General features: G+C 44.7%; 1 pseudogene across 1 annotated transcript in view; it reads left to right on the top strand.

The window, feature by feature from the left end:
• LOC311146919 (receptor-type tyrosine-protein phosphatase F-like) overlaps window positions 1-17,670 on the top strand; it is a 144,991-nt pseudogene that overhangs the window by 54,318 nt on the left and 73,003 nt on the right. Inside the window, exons 4-5 of the transcript in view lie at window positions 11,180-11,368; window positions 15,100-15,117. The product of the transcript in view is annotated as a receptor-type tyrosine-protein phosphatase F-like (transcript). The remainder of the gene's footprint in view (window positions 1-11,179; window positions 11,369-15,099; window positions 15,118-17,670) is intronic.

The following is a 17,670-nucleotide window of genomic DNA, read 5'->3' as shown; positions in this document are numbered from 1 at the left end:
TGCTTGTGTTTTTCTCATAATGTTGATAGCTTCTTCTGGAGTAGCTACTGATATCAGCCCATCATCGACATAAAAGTTCCTCACTACAAACTGCTTGGGTTCTGACCCGTATTCCTTCTCACCCTGTAGAGCTGCTCGTCTCATGCAGTAGATGGCTACGGCTGGTGAGGGGCTGTTCCCAAATACATGGACTTTCATCCTGTACTCAGTTATGTTTCTATCTGGGTTGTTGTCTTCATACCAGAGAAACCTTAAGTAATCTCTGTGATCCTCACGTACACCAAAACAGTAAAACATTTGTTGCACATCTGTCGTTAGTGCAATGCCATCCTTGCGGAAGCGCATTAAGACGCCCAAGAGTGTGTTGTTTAAGTCTGGACCCCTGAGCAGGACGTCGTTCAGTGACACGCCTTGACACTCAGCGCTGGAGTCAAACACCACTCTTATTTGTTCAGGCTTTTGTGGATGGTAAACACCAAATATTGGCAGATACCAGCGTTCTTTGTCTCCCTCTAGTGTCGGAGAATGTTCAGCTTGGTCGTTATCCAGCATCTTTTGCATGAAGTCAATAAATTGAAGTTTCATGTCAGGCTTTTTGTCTAAAGTCCTACGAAGTGATGTGAGACGCTTCATGGCCTGCTCCCTGTTATTAGGAAGACGACGTCTAGTGGGGCGAAAGGGTAGTGGAGCCACCCAGTTGTTTCCATCATCCTGGAAAACCTGTTTGTCCATAATGTCCAAGAAAGCTTTGTCTTCCACAGATGGTGCTGGTTTATCATCGTCTTGTGTTTTGTTGAACACGGAACATCCCAGGCTGTCTGTGTTCACAGTTGTGCTTGGATCTCTCGAGTGCCCTGTAGAGAGAGAAATGTGTTGCTGAGCTACGCTGCTGTAGTTCTCTTTCACCTGGATGATGTCAGGGCAAGGGCTCAGATAGGACGTGCGACCATTTTGAAGTATGTTTGTCCTGAACACGTTAACACTGGCTGGTCGGTGAGCCGTTCCCAGACAAACTTCACCCACGATGACCCACCCGAGGTCGAGTCGCTGTGCATAAGGAGTGTCGTGGGGCCCATTGATTTGTTCTCGTACCTTGTGTACCCTTAAGATGTCTCGTCCTAAGAGCAGGAGGATGGGAGCGTCTGGGTCCACAGCTGGAATTTTGTCCGCCACTGGTTGCAGATGGGGATGATGATGCGCAATGTCTGGGGAGGGAATCTCCATTCTATCGTCTGGCATCATGTCACACTCTTATCAGAGTAGGGAGAGTGAGCTGCTTGTGTCCGTCTATAGACTCCACCATGAAGTTGACGGCTCTCCTGCCTGAAGTCTCTGTTACCCCAGAACAGGTCTTCATGGTGTATGGAGCAGAGTTGTCATTGACGTTGAAGAGATTGAAAAACTCTGTCTTGGCCAGAGATTTGTTGCTCTGTTCATCAAGCACTGCATACATTTTGACAGCTTTCTCTCTTTTCCCAGCTGGATAAGCTTTGACTAGGCATATTTTTGAACATGATCTTGGATTGGCTGCCTCACCACAGATCTCGGTACACTTTGAGGTGACTGATAGAAGAGCATCTTCACCTTGCTCCCCGCCATGCTCTTTCTCTGCTGTAGCGGTGTCTATCGTTGAAGGAGCTGGACCTGGATGCAGAGCAGCAAGATGTCTGTCGCTGTCACACTCGGAGCACTTGATTGACACCTTACAGTCTTTAGCTCTGTGCTGAGTTGACCCACAACATCGGAAACAAATGCCATTCTCTTTGAGATATGATTTGCGCTCATCTAGGGTTTTGTATCTAAATCCGCGACACTTTTTAAGAGGATGAGGCTTGTTATGTATTGGACAGTGATGGTCAGGGCTTTCAACCTTTGTCTTACTGGGTTTGGTTTGGTGGTCTGAGGGCTCAGATGACACATCTGTTTTGTGTACAGTCACAGGTGTCTTGCTGCTGTACCTGACAGGTTTCTCACTTTTCACAGACACCTGGGTAGTTGAGGTGTAGAGGGTGAAGCTGGGGTCGTTTCTAATTTTCGCCTGGTTCCTGATGAATCTCGAGAAAAACGAGAATGGTGGGAATGCTACCCGATAGTCCTCCTTGTATTTGGATCCCTGTGCTATCCATTTCTCTTGTAAACTGAATGGAAGTTTCTCTACTATAGGGTTTACCCCACGAGATGTGTCCAGATAAGCGAGGCCTGGAAGGTACCCTTCTTCTTTAGCACACTCCAGTTCGAGAAGAATGTCACCCAGTTCTCTTAGTTTGTGATTGTCTTTGTTAGACAGTTTTGGAAATTCATCAATTTTCTTCAACAGTGCATTCTCGATCACTTCGGGTGTACCATAGCACTCTTTTAGTCGTTGCCAGACCATGTTAAGCCCTGCTGTTGCATTGAGAATATAGACAGATCTAATTATCTTTGCTTGCTCAGACGACTCTGCCCCTAGCCACTTGGTAATTAGATCTAACTCTTCCCTGGCTGATAGATTCAAGTCTCTGGTCGCATTGAGAAAAGATGCTTTCCATGCCCAATAATTTTCAGGACGATCATCAAACTTCAGGAGTCCGGAACTCACCATCTCACGGCCCAGGAGGTACTTGGTGAGTTCTGGTGCCACTTGTGACTCAGGGAAGCTTTGTGTCGGTGACTGGAAGTGGGTCTGTTTTCCCTTTCCACCATGCTGCTTTTCATTTCTTTTGTACGGAGAGTCTCTGCTCATGCTCCGTTGTTTGCTACTTTCTGGATTGTGGCCTGTAGCTGGGTCAACACTAAGCTCTTGTGTCTCTACTTCAAATGGCATTTCAGCAAAGTAGGGCCTAGCATGTTGTTGCACATACTCACAAGTACGTTGGACTGGACTTAAGGGCTGTGTCCCTGTGTTGAGTTCTCTGTGGAGCTCTCTGCGTTCAGACTCTACAGCTTCTTCAAAGGCTATAGCTTCAGCCAACGCAGCAGCAGCTGTTCTCTCAACTTGGAGAACATATAAACTTGCATCCAGTTCCGCTTTTTGTTTCATCATAGAAGCTTCCTTTTCAGCATAGGAGACTCTAGCACGCACTGCGTCCGCCTTGGCACGTGCTTTGATGGCTGCATAACTCGCCGTTGAGGATCTGCTTGACTGTTTTGATGACCTTGATCTTGCAGACTGAGACTTGGTCTCAATGTGCTGAAGAGGCTCCTCCATCTCTCTTACTCGCTCCTCTTCCTCTTTCTGTCGAACACTTGCCTCTGGTTGCTGCATCGTAGACTGCTGGTCATCCCTAGGATCAGAGGCTTTGTTGGCTAATGAACGTAGAATCATAACCACCACGTGCGATTATTCTTGTGCTTGAGCCCGCCGTGATGATGTTTTTTCACTATTCTGCCCTGGAATTGCGTTCCCGTGCAAAACTAGACAGATAGCTAACAACTGAGTCTTCAATAAAACTTCCAAGGCGTGACTTTTCTTGAACGAATGTATTGAAAACGTTTATGTTGTGAAACTGCAAATACAGAAAATAATATACTTTAGTATTCAATTCACATTGACATACTGTAGCTGTACATTATACATTTCAAGTTGAAGTTGCATAAATACAAAGCAAGTGCCAAGTTACCATATATCTGGCATGACGACAAACCAAATAGATAATTACTCTATGAGTAACAACTAGCCAACTCCTTTCATTACTCTAATAATGTACAAACACCTCTGTACAATAACAAAGCATATTACACTAGAAACAGTAACAAACTATAGTATGTTTTACACTTATTTTACATGACGCACGAGTAAACTAATACAGCTAACGGCATCCATGAAAGTCAATGCAATTTGCGTGAGTAAATGTAACCAACTAACATTAATAAGTAAGCAATTCTGTCAATAACAATATTATCATCACTTGCAATATGCTTGAATTGAACTTACAAACAAATATTTTCCGAGGCTGAAGCGTAACAAGAAATAGTTGCACTGAAAGAACTGTACAGTAGCGTTGTTTCTAGCTGCTTGTCTGCGTGCAGAATGACTACTTTACTTCCGGTTTTTGTTCGTTATTCTAAGTACCAGAAAGCTCCACTAGGGGGCGCTAAACACCATGGAACACAATGAAAGTCACTCTTAATCACTATAATAAAATAATCTGTTACCTTCTAACAAGATGGCAGCACAGTGGTGTCATGTCACTCACACTAGCTGCACTGTCTGTCTGGCAGTAGAAGAGGATAGAGTGACACGTTTTCTTAAAGGCATTGCACTCACACTATACAGTAGTTGCTTCAGCAATAGAGAAAAAAGCTGTCAAGGCATGCAAGGAGTAGTTCCGACAACTAGGCCTACTCTCAGGGTCCGTACAAGGTCCTGGAAGTGAGTTTGATTTTGGTGCTCAGAAATGTACTTAGTGATACAATACCCAGAAAAGCATGCACCAATTTTGTCCTGAAAGATAGCCTACTTAATTTTATTTTCAACCATCAGTTGTCAGGTCACAGACCCATCTATGCTTTACTCACTTAAGTCCCCAAAAAAGGACCTAGCTCCATTTTCCTCAGAGGCAAATAAACACCTCTTCTACCTATAAAGCTCACTGATACAGTATGGGTAAAGGGCTCAGTTTAAAGCAGTAATATGCTCACCTGCTGTGCAAGTCCCATAAAGCTGCCAGGAGGGCAGCACACAGGAGAGGACTGGGGGAAGGAGGGTAACGTCTGTGTAGTTGGAGACGGTATGCTGGAGAGAGTCTCATGGGGGAGACCTATCCTTTTCTTTTGATTACTTTATTAATAAACACCCTTGAAACTGAGCTACTGTGTCTGATCTGTGTAAACGTCTTGACCCAACCCCCTGATCTGCCACAGCATGTATTCACTATTCACCACAAGGTATGAATTGTTATGTGAATTAAATGAATGACTTGTTCAAGGGAGAGAACAGCTCGTGGCTGGGGTGTGTGGGGTACTTGATGATGCTGCGTGCCTTCCCCAGGCACCGTTTCGAGTAGATATCCTGGATGGGTGGAAGCACAGTCCCAGCGATGAACTGGGCCGTCTTCACCACCCACTGGATGGCCTTGCGGTCGTGGATTTTGGTACCAGGCTGTGATGCAAATGGTCAGGACGCTCCCGATGGTGCAGCGGTTGTGTTTGGAGAGGACCCGGGGCGGCATGCCACATTTCTGCCTTAGGAAGTAGAGACGCTGTTGCGCCCTCTTGACAAAAGTGGTGGTGTTGTTGGTCCATGACAAGTCCTTGGTGATGTGGACGCCTGTGACTCTCTGTATTGCAGTCCCGTGGATCGGGGCATGTTCCCTCCTCTGCTTCCTGAAGTCAACAATCAACTCCTTTATTTTGCTGACATTGAGAGAGAGGTTGTTGTCATGACACTGCAATGCCAGTTCACTTACCTCCTCCCTATAGGCTGACTTGTCAATGTTAGTTATCAGGCCTACAACCGTAGTGTTGTCAGTAAACTTGATGATGAAGTTTGTGTCGTGCAAAGGACTGATGACACACCCCTGGGGGGCCCCTGTGTTAAGAGTCAGTGTGGAGCAGGTGTTGTTGCCAATCCTCACAGCCTGTTTTTCTCACGTCAGCCTCGGAGGGCGAAAGCACCTGGTTGTCCAGAGCAGCGTGTCTTCCTTGATGGCTCGGTATTGTCTGCCTCGAAGCGAGCATAGAATGTGTTAAGGTCATCTGGGAGGGAGGCTTCGGTGGGCAAGACACAGCTGGATTTGCCTTTGTAGTCTGTGATAGTCTGAGGTCCTTGCCACATGTGATGTGAGTCTGAGTTGTCGAACATCAATTCAAGTTTGAGTCTGTATTGTCTTTTTGCGTCCCTAATGGATTTTGCGGACCTCATACTTGCTTGCCTTTATGTGTCACACGCCACCGAGTCATCGAGGTTTGTTGTGCTGACATTAAATGATCAAGGATCTCGCTGTACTTTGCTCCGTTCATCTTTCTCTCAATCCTGACTAGTCTCCCAGTCCCTGCCGCTGAAAAACATCCCCACAGCATGATGCCTTCACCACCATTCAGGCCAAAGAGTTCAATCTTGGTTTCCTCAGACCAGGGAATCTTGTTACTCATGGTCTGAGAGTCCTTTGGGTGCCTTTTGGCAAACTCCAAGCGGGCTGTCATGTGCCTTTTACTGAGGAGTGGCTTCCGTCTGGCCACTCTACCATAGTGGCTTCTGTCTGGCCACTCTACCATAAAGGCCTGATTGGTGGATCTCTGTCAGAGTGACCATCGGGTTCTTGGTCACCTCCCTGACAAAGGCCCTTCTCCCCCAATTGCTCAGTTTGGCCGGGCAGCCAGCTTTAGGAAGAGTCTTGGTGGTTCAAAACTTCTTCCATTTAAGAATGATTGAGGCCACTGTGTTCTTGTGGACCTTCAATGCTTCAGACATTTTTTGGTACCCTTCCCCAGATCTATGCCTCCACACAATCCTGTCTCGGAGCTCGATGGATAATTCTTTCTACCGCCACACCCAGCTGCATAGCCTCCTCCTGAGGCGTCTCCTCCCTGAATCAGCGGAAAGCCTCCGGGCTGATAGGGGGACGCAGAGGCGCGCCTTGCGTCATGCCTCTCTCGTGCGCCCTCTCATGACATCTATTGTCTACCTGCACCGAGAGGTCGACGAGGCCGCCCAGTCACTCTGGCAGCTCCCTGATGGATAGTTCGTCCTTCATTCCCTCCGATAGCCCCAGAGCATAAAGGACAACCAGGGCGGCCTCCTCCCGTCCTGCCTCTCGAGCCCGGGTCCGGAACTCCACGGAGTAGTCCGCCACCGAATGGTCACCCTGCCGACAGGCCGTGAGCCGCCTCCCGGCCTCGTGCCCCGACACCACCCGAGAGGTGTTGAACACCTTGCTTAGCTCCCGGTTGATTAGGTAGGAATCTGAGCATGCCGGAGTTTGGCTCTCCCACTCCGCGGTAGCCCAGGAAAGGGCCCGATCCGTCAACAGAGTGATAATGTAGGCCACCTGGTCCTGCTCCGTCGGGAAGGAGGAGGGTTGTAGGCTGAATATCAGGGAACACTGGGTGAAGAATTCCCTGCAGCCCTCTGGACGTTCGTCGTACCTCTCCGGAGGTGGTAGGCAGGGTTCCCGCGATCGTCAGCTGGCGGAGATTTTCGTGATCTGCTGCAGGCTGCGGTCGTGCTGGTTCAGCATGGCTCCCTGCATTGCCAATGGGCTATGATACTGTGCTACCTCCGCTGGGTCCATAGTGGCTCAGTTTTCTGTAAGGGTTTGTGTGAGGTGTGACCCAGGTGCGGTGCAGGTTAGACAGTAGGCAGTAGGCAGAGATGGTGAAACAAGGAACTTTACTGATGGTCCCGAAGCCAGGATACAAAATAACGGACTTTACACGAAAAAGAAAGGCAGAGCCCATAAGACTCCAAAAAACAGGCAGAGATGCCAAAAATTCAAAATACTAACTATGACTGAAGTAATAAATAAACAGGGAGAACACTTCTCACGTACCTGTCCATACGTCCCACGATCAGACACTGATTAGTACTGCTTGGCATAGTGAAACTAGCAGAGAAAACTTAGCAAGGGAACACAGGGAAGTGAGGGCATAAATACACAGGTGAATCAGATAGACACAGGTGACACCAATAGGAAGATGATTAGTCCCGACTGTGAGTGAGGAGGTGCCTAAGGTTGTCGGAGGATGACACCTAGTCGGTCGCTCCGGAACTGTGACCCCCTCCTGTAACAGTGCCCCCCCGACGAACGGCCCCAGAATGTTGTTATCAGCCCTGGGAACAAAGGAGTAAATGTAGTGAATTTTTCTTTGGTGAAGAGGATTCAGAGGAGGAGTCTGCCATACCATCCCCTCCATCAGATGAGAGAGAGAGCATGCAACAACCATCATCCAGAGAAGAGAGGACATGGAAGTCTAAAGATGTTAATATAGAATGGTCACCGTCACCACAACGAGTCAAGGTAGACTGTCAGCTTCCAATGTAATCAAAACTGACTGTCTTGAGTGTGTTTAAACTGTGCGGGTCAATCTGACCCATACCACAATAGTCGTCATTTATTTTCAGCAAAGCACCAGGGTTAACCTGTCTCCTCCCCTTCATCTACACTGATTTAAGTGGATTTAACAGGTGACATCAATAAAGGATTATAGCCTTCACCTAGTCAGTCTATGTCATGGAAAGAGCAGGTGTTCTTAAGGTTTTGTACACTCAGTGTAAATGGCTCTGCTGGAGTGTATTCACTAGGAACCAAATGATAGTAAAGAGAAACACAACCGTCCTCCGAAACACAACCCAACCGAGCCGCACCGCTTCTTGACACAATGCCCGCTTAACCCGGAAGCCAGCGGCACCAATGTGTCGGAGGAAACACCGCACACCTGGTGACCGTGTCAGCATGCACTGCGCCCTGCCCGCCACAGTAGTCGCTAGTGCGCGATGGGACAAGAACATCCCTGCCGGCCAAACCCTCCCCTAACCTGGACGACGTTGGGCCAATTGTGCGCCGCCCCATGGGTCTCCTGGTCGCGGCCGGCTGCAACAGAGCCTGGACTCGAACAAGGATCTCTAGTGGCACAGCTAGCACTGCGATGCAGTGCCTTAGACCACTGCGCCACTTGGGAGGCCCCCAACGTTTTGTAATTTTTTGCTACGTTGTGGACTAATAAATACACCCCAGCACAGCCAGGGAGAGATGTGCTACTTTCCGTACAGATCAATACAACACAGTGGCCTCCTGTGCCTGCCTGTTAGCTTGGTGTGTAGGCCAATACTGTACAGCTTTATCTTTGTGTCGAATTGGCTATTGCTGAATTACCATATAATTTTGACTTTGTGCCGTATATTACTGGATCAAGTTTGTCGTGGATAATACACATTCTTGAGGTAGGGTAAGTTTGCCTATTAACCCCACATAGCCATTAAACCCACTTCCATATTTGGATTCAAAGAAAAAAGAAAAAAATATACAAATGTTCTGCTGTTTAATGTTTCAACCAATACATCTGAGTGTTATATCCATATCAATTTTTATTCTAAGCCAATCAGATGTTTTGTTATTAAGTTATTGACAGTTATGTGTAAGTTCCCACTAGTGGACAATTTCAAAGCTACAAAAAAACGTTAGTGTTGAGGCGACCCTCAGATAAACACATTTTTCATATTTCATGGGTATTAATTACTATTTCTTGCCAATTGAAAATATGGGTTTTTCATGCTAGCAGTCGTGCCTGCATGTCACAGTCACACAGCAGCAACATAACTTGGTGAACTACAACAAGATAAAAGATTTCAGGCTTACAGCTTTCAGTATAAGCTTTAACAACAAAAACAGATATAAACTATGTAGAAAATATAATGGACATACAGTACCAGTAAAACATTTGGGCACACCTACTCATTCCAAGTTATTTTTTATTTTTACTATTTTCAAAATTGATTGGCTCAAACGCATTAAGAAGGACATAAATTCCACAAATGAACGTTTACCAAGGCACACCTGATAATTGAAATGCATTCCAGGTGACTACCTCATGAAGCTGGTTGAGAGAATGCCAAGAGTGTGCAAAGCTGTCATCAAGGCAAAGGTTGGCTATTTGAAGAATCTCAAATATAAAATATATTTGGATTTGTTTAATACTTGTTTGGTAACTACATGATTCCATATGTGTTATTTCATCGTGTTGATGTCTTCACTATTATTCTACAATGTAGAAAATAGTAAAAATTAAGAAAAACCCCTGGAGAGACTACATGGCTAGAGCGTGCACAGGGGTGAGACACATGGCTATTGTCCAATTGGCTGAAGGCACGAGCTGGAAGAGATATCAATCTCTCACGTGAGGGGGAGAAGGGGTGAGGATGGGTGAGAGTCAGACAGCGCGGCTCTAGAAAGCAAATAAACAAATGCTCACACAAACACTAATATAGCGTCCTGCAGTGCCCTCGGCATGGGGATTCTGTAGGAGTATTAAAGTAGTCAAAAGTTCCATATTTATAGCATGCAATGACTCTACACACTTGTTGGATGCATTTGCAGGTTGGTTTGGTTGAGTTTCGGATTATGTTTTGCCCAATAGGAATTGAATGGTGAATAATGTCTTGTGTCATTTCGGAGTCACTTTTATTGTAAATAAGAATATAATATGTTTCTGAACACTTCTAAATTAATGTGGATGCTACCACGATTATGGATAATCATGAATGAATCCTGAATAATGATGAGTGAGAAAGGTACAGAGGAACAAAGACTGAGGGCTTGTAGGCCTGTTGTAAGGCAGGTCCTCACCAGACATCACCGGCAACAACGTTGCCTATGGGCACAACTCCACCGTTGCTGGACCAGACAGGACTGACAAAAAGTGTTCTTCACTGATGAGTTGCTGTTTTGTCTCACCAGGGATGATGATCGGATTCGCGTTTATCGTCGAAGGAATGAGCGTTACACCGAGGCCTGTGCTCTGGTGCGGGATCGATTTGGAGGTGGAGGGTCCGTCATGGTCTGGGGCGTTGGGTCACAGCATGATCGGACTGAGCTTGTTGTCATTGCAGGCAATCTCAACGCTGTGCGTTACAGGGAAGACATCCTCCTCCCTCATGTGGTACCCTTCCTGCAGGCTCATCCTGACATTACCCTCCAGCATGACAATGCCACCAGCCATACTGCTCGTTCTGTGCGTGATTTCCTGCAAGACAGGAATGTCAGCGTTCTGCCATGACCAGCGAAGAGCCCGGATCTCAATCCCATTGAGCATGTCTGGGACCTGTTGGATCGGAGGGTGAGGGCTAGGGCCATTCCCCCCAGAAATGTCAGGTAACTTGCAGGTGCCTTGGTGGAAGAGTGGGGTAACATCTCACAACAAGAACTGGCAAATCTGGTGCAGTCCATGAGGAGGAGATGCACTGCAGTACTTAATGCAGCTGGTGGCCACACCAGATACTGACTGTTGCTTTTGATTTTGTTCAGGGACACATTATTCCATTTCTGTTAGTCACATGTCTGTGGAAATTGTTCAGTTTATGTCTCGGTTGTTGAATCTTGTTATGTTCATACAAATATTTACACATGTTAAGTTTGCTGAAAATAAACGCAGTTGACAGTGAGAGGACGTTTCTTTTTTTGTTAAGTTTATATTGGACCCCTTAGGGATCAATAAAATAGTATTCTTTATCAATCATACTAATCATAAACTATCTGTCCTACAGAGAACCAGATTCCTCATGGGTTCCCCAACATAGATATGGGTCCCCAGCTGAAGGTGGTAGAGAGGACCAGGACAGCCACAATGCTGTGTGCTGCCAGTGGAAACCCAGATCCAGAGATCTCCTGGTTTAAAGACTTCCTCCCCGTCGATATCAACAGCAGCCACGGACGAATCAAACAGCTCCGCTCAGGTAAGACTACTCTCCCTCCAACTCGTTTCTACTTAGTATCCTACACAGGATACACCATTCCATTTTATGGTGTGTTAATCAGTGCTGTGCAACCTTCACTGAAGGCCAAGATGCAACACATTTCAGAGATTATTTGCAATATATGTAGCATGTAGAAATTATATATTTTTCATTAGACAAAAATATATATACAGTACCAGTCAAAGGTTTTTTACACACCTACTCATTCAAGGGGGTTTTCTTCATTTTGACTATTTTCTACATTGTAGAATAATAGTGAAGACATCAAAATTATGAAATAACACATAGGTAATCATGTAGTAACCAAAAAAGTGTTAAACAAATCAAAATATATTTTATATTTGAGATTCTTCAAATAGCCACCCTTTGCCTTGATGACAGCTTTGCACACTCTTGGCATTATCTAAACCAGCTTTCATGAGGTAGTCACCTGGAATGTATTTCAATTAACAGGTGTGCCTTCTTAAAAGTTAATTTTAGGGCTCAGTCAGTCCTAAATATGTGTATTATTCTAATCTTCTTAACTCTCAACTCTCCCCATTCTGATCTGGGGTCAGGGCTAAAGCTGTTTATTTATACAGCCTTGTAAATAGAGAGAGCAGAGAGGCCTATCGATTTATTTATTCAATATGTGTGTGTGTGTGTGTGTGTGTGTGTGTGTGTGTGTGTGTGTGTGTGTGTGTGTGTGTGTGTGTGTGTGTGTGTGTGTGTGTGTGTGTGTGTGTGTGTGTGTGTGTGTGTGTGTGTGTGTGTGTGTGTGTGTGTGTGGTCAAAAGTAGTGCACTACATAGCGTGCATACTAACTCTCTCTACTCTGGGCCCCGCGGTACTCATGTTTAAGAAGAGCTAAGCCTCTCTTGATGGAAAAGGGCACATCAATTTCATTCTCAGCACTGCTGGAGACCACTAATTCATTTTCTTGCATTTCTTGGTAAGTAAAGTAGGACAGTCCATTTGGTACTGTATGTGGGCAGTCCAAAAATATATATACAGTACCAGTCAAAACTTTGGACACACCTACTCATTCAAGGGTTTTTCTTTATTTATTACTATTTTCTACATTGTAGAATAATAGTGAAGACATCAAAATGATGAAATAACACATAGCTAATCATGTAGTAACCAAAATAGTGTTAAACAAATCCAAATATATTTTATATTTGAGATTCTTCAAATAGCCACCCTTTGCCTTGATGACAGTTTTGCACACTCTTGGCATTATCTCAACCAGCTTCATGAGGTAGTCACCTGGAATGCATTTCAATTAACAGGAGTGCCTTCTTAAAAGTTAATTTGTGGAATTTATTTCCTCCTTAATGCGTTTGAACCAATCAGTTGTGTTGCGACAAGGTAGGGGGGGGGGGTACACAGAAGATTGCCCTATTTGGTAAAATACCAAGTCCATATTATGGCAAGAACTGCTCAAATAAGCAAAGAGAAACAACAGTCCATCATTACTTTAAGACATGAAGGTCAGTCAATACGGAACATTTCAAGAACTTTGAAAGTTTCTTCAAGTGCAGTTGCAAAAACCATCAAGCGCTATGATGAAACTGGCTCTCATGAGGACCGCCACAGGAAAGGAAGACCCAGAGTTACCTCTGCTGCAGAGGATAAGTTCATTAGAGTTACCAGCCTCAGAAATTGCAGCCCAAATAAGTGCTTCACAGAGTTCAGGTAACAGACACATCTCAACATCAACTGTTCAGAGGAGATTGCGTGAATCAGGCCTTCATGGTCGAATTGCTGCAAATAAACCACTACTAAAGGACACCAACAAGAAGAAGAGACTTGCTTGGGCCAAGAAACACAAGTAATGGACATGGGACCTGTGGAAATTTGTCTTTTGGTCTGGAGTCCAAATTGGAGATATTTGGTTCCAACCGCCATGGCTTTGTGAGACGCGGTGTGGGTGAATGGATTATCTCTGCATGTGTATTTCCCACCGTAAAGCATGGAGGAGGAGGTGTTATGGTGTGGGGGTGCTTTGCTGGTGACACTGTCTGTGATGTATTTAGAATTCAAGGCACACTTAACCAGCATGGCTACCACGGCATTCTGCAGTGATACGCCATCCCATCTGGTTTGCCTTAGTGGGACTATCATTTGTTTTTCAACAGGACAATGATCCAACACACCTCCAGGCTGTGTAAGGGCTATTTTACCAAGAAGGAGAGTGATGGAGTGCTGCATCAGATGACCTGGCCTCCACAATCCCCCGACCTCAATCAAATTGAGATGGTTTGGGATGAGTCGGACCTCAGAGTGAAGGAAAAGCAGCCAACAAGTGCTCAGCATTTGTGGAAACTCCTTCAAGACTGTTGGAAAAGCATTCCAGGTGAAGCTGTTTGAGAGAGTGTGCAAAGCTGTCATAAAGGCAAAGGATGGCTATTTGAAGAATCTCAAATATAAAACATATCTATAACACTTTTTTGGTTACTACATGAATCCATATGTGTTATTTCATAGTTTTGATGTCTTCACTATTATTCTACAATGTAGAAAATAGTCATAAATAAAGAAAAACCCTTGAATGAGTAGGTGTGTCCAAAGTTTTGACTGGTACTGTATATATAGTTTTGGACTGCCCACATACAGTACCAAATGGACTGTCCTACTTTACATACCAAGAAATGCAAGAAAATGAATTAGTGGTCTCCAGCAGTGCAGAAAATGAAATTGATGTGCCCTTTTCCATCAAGAGAGGCTTAGCTCTTCTTAAACATGAGTACGGCGGGGCCTAGAGTAGAGAGAGTTAGTATGCACGCTATGTAGTGCACTACTTTTGACCACACACACACACACACACACACACACTGAATAAATACATCGATAGGCCTCTACTGCTCTCTCTATTTACAAGGCTGTATAAATAAACAGCTTTAGCCCTGACCCCAGATCAGAATGGGGAGAGTTGAGAGTTAAGAAGATTAGATGAATAAACATATTTAGGGCTGACTGAGCCAGTCAGACCGTAAGGAGAGTTAGAACGATTAGTGGCTATTGACCGAGTAAATTCTAATTTACTGCAAGGCTCCAACCCCAGATTACAGAGGAGTTGAGGGGCCTTTTCTCTCCACAGAGTCATGTCTTTCTGTCAGTCAGGCAGTCAGTGGCTTTTTCCCAAATTGCACCCTATTCCCTAAATAGTGCACTACTTTTGATCAATGCCAATAGGGCACTTGTCAAACATAGTGCACTATATAGGGAATAGGGTGCCATTTGGTATGCAGCAGTATGGCAAAACGTGCTGATGAGTAGTACCACACACACACACACACACACACACACACACACACATTTTAACAAACCATGTTATCTCTAATCCTAGCCTTGACATCTTGTTTCAGTATCCTAATCTGCATATCTGCATATTGACCTTACACTAACCCAGTATCTCTCATATCACTCAACATGCATAATTTACTACTCTATCACCCACTCACGCAACTGTTACATCTCTTTCCACTAAAACCTCCAACGCTCAAACCTCCTCTCCTGGCCTATATGGTCAATCTACTGTATAGTTTGCTTATTTTAGTATCCCCTTTGAATTATTTCCTCTAACTTCTAAACCTCCAGCTTCTCTCTATTTAACCATGTATTACTTTCATTCATTTGCCTTCTCTCCTCTCTTTCTTTCTCTCTCTGTCTTTTACTAACTCTCTATCTCTTCCAATCTCGTTTGCATTCAAATTACCTTCAACTAGGTGGTACACCGATTAGAGGTAAGGATGATGGGAAATAAACGTGTTAGAAAAATGTCACTCCATCCCGCCATCACTTCAACTTCAACCTCAATCTCCATCAGCCTCTCTCCCTCCACCTCTCCAAACCTTGTACCTTGTCAGCCCCATCTCTCCTGTCCACTCAGCCCCTAGACACCTCTGTGTCCCCACAGTCTCCACACTCTCCAGCCCATCCTCTGTTTGTTGTTAGTACAGTGGGGAAAAAAAGTATTTAGTCAGCCACCAATTGTGCAAGTTCTCCCACTTAAAAATATGAGAGAGGCCTGTAATTTTCATCATAGGTACACGTCAACTATGACAGAGAAAATGAGGAAAAAAAATCCCGAAAATCACATTGTAGGATTTTTAATGAATTTATTTGCAAATTATGGTGGAAAATAAGTATTTGGTCAATAACAAAAGTTTCTCAATACTTTGTTATATACCCTTTGTTGGCAATGACACAGGTCAAACGTTTTCTGTAAGTCTTCACAAGGTTTTCACACACTGTTGCTGGTATTTTGGCCCATTCCTCCATGCAGATCTCCTCTAGAGCAGTGATGTTTTGGGGCTGTCGCTGGGCAATACGGACTTTCAACTCCCGCCAAAGATTTTCTATGGGGTTGAGATCTGGAGACTGGCTAGGCCACTCCAGGACCTTGAAATGCTTCTTACGAAGCCACTCCTTCGTTGCCCGGGCGGTGTGTTTGGGATCATTGTCATGCTGAAAGACCCAGCCACGTTTCATCTTCAATGCCCTTGCTGATGTAAGGAGGTTTTCACTCAAAATCTCATGATACATGGCCCCATTCATTCTTTCCTTTACACGGATCAGTCGTCCTGGTCCCTTTGCAGAAAAACAGCCCCAAAGCATGATGTTTCCACCCCCATGCTTCACAGTAGGTATGGTGTTCTTTGGATGCAACTCAGCATTCTTTGTCCTCCAAACACGACGAGTTGAGTTTTTACCAAAAAGTTATATTTTGGTTTCATCTGACATTCTCCCAATCCTCTTCTGGATCATCCAAATGCACTCTAGCAAACTTCAGACGGGCCTGGACATGTACTGGCTTAAGCAGGGGGACACGTCTGGTACTGCAGGATTTGAGTCCCTGGCAGCGTAGTGTGTTACTGATGGTAGGCTTTGTTACTTTGGTCCCAGCTCTCTGCAGGTCATTCACTAGGTCCCCCCGTGTGGTTCTGGGATTTTTGCTCACCGTTCTTGTGATCATTTTGACCCCACAGGGTGAGATCTTGCGTGGAGCCCCAGATCAAGGGAGATTATCAGTGGTCTTGTATGTCTTCCATTTCCTAATAATTGCTCCCACAGTTGATTTCTTCAAACCAAGCTGCTTACCTATTGCAGATTCAGTCTTCCCAGCCTGGTGCAGGTCTACAATTTTGTTTCTGGTGTCCTTTGACAGCTCTTTGGTCTTGGCCATAGTGGAGTTTGGAGTGTGACTGTTTGAGGTTGTGGACAGGTGTCTTTTATACTGATAACAAGTTCAAACAGGTGCCATTAATACAGGTAACGAGTGGAGGACAGAGGAGCCTCTTAAAGAAGAAGTTACAGGTCTGTGAGAGCCAGAAATCTTGCTTGTTTGTAGGTGACCAAATACTTATTTTCCACCATAATTTGCAAATAAATTCATTAAAAATCCTACAATGTGATTTTCTGGAATTTTTTTTCTCATTTTGTCTGTCATAGTTGACGTGTACCTATGATGAAAATTACAGGCCTCTCTCATCTTTTTAAGTGGGAGAACTTGCACAATTGGTGGCTGACTAAATACTTTTTTTCCCCACTGTATGTCTCTTTCCCTGAACAAACAAATGAACACCAACCCTTTCCCAATCAATCAATCCATCACAGAACCCCCACTTCCAGATGAATGCATTGGGGAACACTGGACAAGGCAGTCCAAGGTGATAGCTAGCTACCTTGTGCATAAACTTCTCCACACATTCTTGTATTTTACTTAGAAATGGGGGCCATAGTTGCGAACATTAGAAGAAGTTCAAGGTTAAGTTTAAGCATCAGCCAATAAAAAGAGTTTACCTAGTGTTACGTCATAGAACGCTACATTGTAGCTGGTCCCATCAAATAACCTGGCACATGTTAGCCCTATGCTAACCTCATCAGATGGCAGTGATTATTTCCTGTAACAAATTCCTCATCAGCCTATCAAAGATCTTAAACTTTTTCTCCACAAACCAATGGTATTTCTTAGAATAGGTCAACTCGGCCAGTAAACCTTGAATTAGTTTTTTGGAGATAAGGTTTAAGATCTTTGATAGGCTGATGAGCAATTTGTTACAACAAATAGTACCCCCAGGGGTTCTAGTACCCCTGGTTGGGAACCACTACACTAGAGGATATGCCTGAATTACATTGAAATGGGGTGATTTGCATACAGGCTGTGCAGCTGAAATGTTGGCCTATGAGCTATAGGTCTGTCTGTCTATCTGAGATGGTTAAGATGGAAACTCTGACACAGACACAACCCTCTTATGAAAATCAGGCCCACTGAGTGGATGTAGGTTTACAGTGAG

The sequence above is a fragment of the Coregonus lavaretus genome, assembly GCF_964263955.1.
Source record: "Coregonus lavaretus genome assembly, chromosome: 19".
Taxonomy (NCBI): Eukaryota; Metazoa; Chordata; class Actinopteri; order Salmoniformes; family Salmonidae; genus Coregonus; species Coregonus lavaretus.
This window is presented reverse-complemented; position numbering and strand designations above follow the sequence as displayed.